We start from the raw sequence: 6000 nt of genomic DNA, 5'->3' as shown, positions 1-6000 counted from the left end.
CATCCATATCATATGCTTCACAGAACATAGCATATGATAGAGGTCAATGGCTTGAGCAAGGCCACAGAGGAAGTTAGCGTATTTGGCTCAAATCAGGATCAATAACCTCTGGCTTTCCAGCCTGATCTGTTAATGGCTCTGCCTGTCCTAGGGCCTGGGCCACATTCCAAATTGAGTCATCTGGTGCACGCTGCCTGCCTGAAATTCCCCTTGTGGTTTTGCGCACATCTGGTGTTTTTCACTTCTCTTTCTAAACACGTGCTTTGATCCTATTGCTGCCGCAGCAGAAAAATGTCCATGGCTCCAAGGGGCATTAGTGAATTTAGTGCGAGGTGAAAGATGCCCCTCTCAACAGGACTTCTAAAAATAAACAACACCACAGCCTCATCATGTCATGCTTGAAGCACTTCCTGGAAGCCCAAAATTTGGTAACTTCCATAAGTCTTTGCAGCCTCCAAAACTCAGATCTGACTGGTCTCCTCCACCCTCAGCCCCTCTCAAGTAGCCAATAGGTTTGAAGTCGTTGTTCTTCCTTTCGGATGTTCTCAGCGTAGACTGCAGGCTGACAAGTGGTTAACTGTCTTCCATAAGAGGCCTGTGGTCATATTTCTCCATCAGTTCACACATACCGAGTAGAGAGTTACACGTATTCACTTCCAGAAAAGCTTATCTGAGAGGAGCTTTCCTGTTTTATTTATTTTGCAAACTGTGTTACATATCTGTCCCTTTACCTTATCTTAGTCCGTCTGTTTCTCAGTTATAAAGTATTTTCCCATTACATTAAAATTCCTAGAGAAATCAAAGGGAAAGAAAATCCATAATGCCTGTATTCTAACAGAATCATTACTCATTTCTTGGTTTGTTTCCTCCCAGGATTCTTTTCCTTCTCTGTCCTTGGTACACAGTCAGAATCAATAGTTGCACGCAATTTTGGTATCTTTCCCATCTTGCTGCAAGATCTTGCAGACTGCAATTCGGAATGAAAAGAGAAGGGGAGTGGGGAAAGGGCATCAGGGACCTGCCCTAAAAGAACAGAGTGTGCACATTCTCTGAGCGGCTCGGGGTTAGAACTGGGATAGGGAAGGCGGAGCTGAATGTGACAAACAGACAGTTCAATGCTTTTTGGAGGGCACCGATTCGTTTAAAGTCACAAACAGTGAAGTTCAAAGATCAAGACAGTCCACCTACTCTATAGGGTCAGTATGAGTTGGTATCAACTCGATGGCAGTGAGGTTTTCTGTTTGTTTCGTTTCCTTTTGCTTTGCTTTAATTGAGGTAGGTCAGAAGCAAATCGCAATGTTTTGGTAACATCTCCCTAATCAGACCCCAGAAAAGAACATCCTATCACAGATAATATCCAAAGGAGGTATGCTTAGGGAACATCCCTCCTCAGGAAAGAACATCTTCCCACGGGCTGTGGAAAAACGATAACAAATAAGCTGCATTGCCTACTCCCTCTCCCAGAGGGGCTTCAGAGTTGAAATGGGGAGGCAGGGCAGCTGTCCTGGCTGAGGGAATTGTTTGGCTTCCTGGTGAGGCTTTCTATTTTATTTTAGTCCCTGTTACTTTTTCATCGGGGACAAGATGGGGCTTTCTACTCTCGGAAAGCATCAGAGCCTCAGAACCCCACGGGGCAGTTCTACTCTGTCCTGTAAGGTCATTGTGAGTCAATATTGACTCCATGGTAGAGAACACTCTTTATCAGGTGTCCCATTAGAATTCTAAACTCTCAATCCATTCAGTCCCTCGCACTAAACTAATAAATGTTACCCCAAATGGAGTGTCACCCTCTCACCAGCCTTCCTCTGATTAATCTGTCGACCTCGTCTGCGTTGCTTTGCTAACCCTCCCACACCCGAGTCCTCCAGCCAGCTCCCACACTCTCCCCTCACTCCACTCTTACCCTGAACACACACTCAGGACAACGCTGCACCACGACCACCAGAGCCTGCTTAGCTGAAAGCTTTCCCTTAAGAGCGAGCCCTCTAATGGCGACTAGAACGATATGTTCTGTTGTGCCCCGCTGAGCGAACTGGGCATGCCCTCCCCACTCTAGGGAAACCAGTGGATCTGCCAAGTGTTACAGGACTTTGGGTCTTGTAAGAGCAAGAGGTGGTTGAGATGGCTATTTTGAAATGACTGGGGCTGAAGGGTTTGCCCATGAACCAGTATATAACATTGTGAAGAACTAAGAGAGGCAATCAATGCATTTGAATTACAGTGCTGGTAAAGACTACTCAAAGTACCATGGACTTCCAAAGGAACAAACAAATCGGTACTGGAAGACGGACAGAGGTGTTCCTTAGAAGCAAGGAGGGTTAGACTTTGTCTCACATATTTTGGACATGTCATTAGGAGAGACCAGTCCCTGGAGAAGGACATCATGCTTGGTAACGTGGAGGGACTGAGAAAAACAGGAGATGGATTGAAACCCACTTGGTCCGCGACAATGGGCTCAAACATAAGAACCCTCGAGTGAGGATGGCGCAGGACCGAGTGGTTGCATTCTGTTGTGCAGGGATGGGGCCGCTCTGAGTTGGAATTGGTTTGATGACACCGAACCATAAGAGAACCAAGAAAATACATACAGGGGAAGAGGAAAGCACAAAGCAAAGCTATCCACCATCCTCCATCCTCGAAAAAGAACTACGATGAGAACTTCAAAACGCTTGTGGAAAAATGAAATTGAAAGTTCATGGAAATTTTCCCTTGAATCCCTTGAATCTCCCTTGTATATTTCCTTTTAGCTCTCTCTCTCTCTGTGTGTGTGTGCTTTATTTATTTCTCTAGTTTTGATGCTCTTCATATTTTCTTTGGTGATTCATCTTTCGATGTATTTGTGAGTGCTTATGTATACTCCCCTTATATATATACAGATAACACAGTGGGGCTCTGTTTGGACAATGTTTGACTCCCTACGACTCATACATACCCATGGCCCCACATGTTATAATAGAGATCAGGAATTCTGAAAAGCATATCTCAGTCTCTTTCATACAAAGTGATTGCTTTATCAGGCCTACAATGGCACAGAACATATATAACCTATAATAAATATGCCTTGATTGTCATAATAAATGCTTACGTTACTTCCTTCTCTATCTACTTTATTATCTATACTCTATTTCATTTTCTTTCAAGAATAGCATGGCTCCCAAATGCAGGAAAACCAGCGTTAGTGATGGCCGCAGCAAGAGGCAAGGAAAATGATCTGGAGGAAAACAAAAGGCTATTAGCAACAGGAAGGTGGAAAATCAGTGAATGCCAGTCTCATGATTGAGGCGTGCCTGTTTGCTAAGTTCAGGAGTAATTGTACAGCATCCATATCATATGCTTCACAGAACATAGCATAGGCGTTAAGTGACACACACGTGTATCTATTGTTTAAAAGATATATGTACACTTACATGGAATTAAAGATGATGGAATTTTCTCACAAACTTCTGGAAGCCTCCTCATATATCTACATACAGTACATACATGGGCTTGGTTTGTTTTATAAAATTAGGATTATCCTGGATGCACAACTCAAAGGATGTAATCAGTGTTCCTGAATTACACATTAGACATTGTTGACTTGATGTGTGTTCTGCTCTTTATATTCTCAATAACAACAGGAATAAAGTCAATCATTAAAAATAGCCAAATAGTATTTATCTGTTATTGAATCTTACACTCCCATTTCCTACCCCCACTTACAATTCTTTCAGGTCCATTTCCATCAGGGTAAAGGACTGGAATATGCCCCCGGTGTGGGCACGGAGCATTGGGAGGGGAGGAGGAAAAGGCCTGAAGGGGCACCAACGTGGGAGCCCCTCACAGCCTGGGGGTGGGGTGGGTGGGAGAGGAAACGAGAAGAGCACACAGAAGGGGGAGGAGAGCGGTCCGCTTGCTTCACAGGTTCCTGAAAGCGCCTCAGAAGCACGTGTCAGAGAAGGATGGCTGCCAAGGCCACGATCTTCACCATGACCATGACCGAGTCCCCACCATGTACCACGGTCCAGCTTGGAGCCAGGCCTAGAGAGAGACACAAGAGAAACCATAGAAGCAGACAAGAGGGAATAAACTCAAGGGATGTCTTAGAAGGCAACGATGGACCGGCTAGAAAGTGACGTCCTATACTACACCCGTAGAGTCAAACAACTGGTTTTCAAATCTTACCTCTGCTATTCATGTTCTCTGAAATTTTGGGCAAACGACTCAGTCTCTCTTAGGGTTCACTCTCCCCATCTGAAAATAGTACTCGTGCATGCATACAGTCGTCGTAAGAACAGACATGACATGAGGTATGCTACTATAGTGTGTGGCACGAAGAAAGGACGTTGTCATTCATTCACTTATTTGGCAAATATTTATCATCTACTATGTCTCGAAGAGAAGTCCTGGTGGTGTAGTGGGTTACACATTGGGCTGCTAACTTCAAGGTCAGCGGTTCTAAACCACCAGCCACTCTAAACCACTCTCTAGAGGAGAAAGAGGAGGCTCAGAAACCCACTGGGGCAGTTCTACCCTGCCCTATAGGGTCACTATGAATCAGAATCAATGAATTTGGCTTTGGTTGGTGTATGTTTCAAAGAAGAAGCCCATGTAGCACAGTGGTTGAAGCGCTCGGCTTTATCTCTCAGCAAATCGGGAGGTCAGCGGTTCTAACCACCAACCGCTCCACAGGAGAAAGCTGTGGCATTGACTTCCTTGAAAGTTTTCAGCCTTGGGAAGCTTAGGGGGCACTTCTCCTTTGCTCCGTGGAGTTGCTATGAGTTGGAATTGCTGTGATGGCAATGGAGTTTGTGTTTGTGTTTCAGAGACAGTGTGGGATGCTCAGGACACGGCAGTAAGTGCGCATGTTCCATGTCTACGCGGCACTCAGCCTCTGGAGAGAAGGGCTGACGTTTCAGCAGCTCAGCATACAACGACGACTGTCGTTAGGGGCTCTGTAGGTAGCCCAAAGGGAGAAATCATTTCTAAGATAGAAAAAAAGGGGGGAAGAGGACTGAATTTGTCAGGAAAACAGTGGATAGGTGGCCCTTTGAGAAGGCCACTCTGAGGAAGGGACATGCATGTAGAATTGCAAATAGCCAGATGAAAGGGTGGGGTGGGGAAGAGTCCCAGGTAGAGGGAATGGGTCCTGCGGCTAAAGACACAGGAGAGGAACTGAAAGAGACATTAGGGCCACAGTGTAGTGAGCAAGGGAGGGCAGGGAGCCCACGAGGCTGGAGACAGAGGCAGATGGGCAATCTGGCCAGGACTGGGGGGATCCTGGTGACTGTCTATCTTTAGAGGGCTGGGGGGGGCGGGGTGGACATGGACAGCCGAGGACTATTAAGACAGGTAGGAAAACCAGCAAAGTAGATGGAAGGAATATGAGACAGAGAGACAAGCTGAGTGTTAGAAGTCAGAACTTTAAAGAGACTGAAGAAGGCAGTAAGAACTAAAACGCACCAAGGGACTGCATGAGTAAGCCGAGTCCTTTGCAAACCCCAAAATGGCAGGTTTGGTGAGGGGTGACTTGGCGACTGTGACAGCTCGATCGTTCAGGGGTTGAGAAGTAGTCTGTCTGTGGTAAGGGAGTGAGCATATAATCGCTTTAAAGATATTGTGATGCAATTGGTGTTTGTATGGACTGTGATAAGAGTTGGATGAGCCCTAATAAAATGATTTAAAAATACATCTATATTGGGATGAAGGAAGAAGGAAAGTCGAGGTGATCGCGAAAGTGAGAATTTCTTCTTCGCTTATTTTAATTTTAGGCTCGGGTTTTTCGTTTCTGTGTTTTGTTGTGTTTTGTTTTTAGCATGTGCTAGGCCGAGGAAAAGGACCCAGTAGACAAAGGGAGATTAAAGACTGAGAATGAAAGTAGGTCCCAGCCTGCTTTCGGTCCCACCATGAGAATTCCCAAGAATATTCTGCCGGCTAGAAAGTGGCAGGCTCTGTGGCTTAGCCCTGCAGACAACCAATGAGGCTCCAGCCGTGGAGATAGTTGATGGGACATTACACAAGAGC

Source organism: Echinops telfairi, unplaced genomic scaffold (assembly GCF_000313985.2).
Source record: "Echinops telfairi isolate 266 unplaced genomic scaffold, ASM31398v2 ScPeMD7_7466;HRSCAF=8504, whole genome shotgun sequence".
Lineage (NCBI taxonomy): Eukaryota > Metazoa > Chordata > Mammalia > Afrosoricida > Tenrecidae > Echinops > Echinops telfairi.
Note: the sequence above shows the minus strand (reverse complement) of the source record.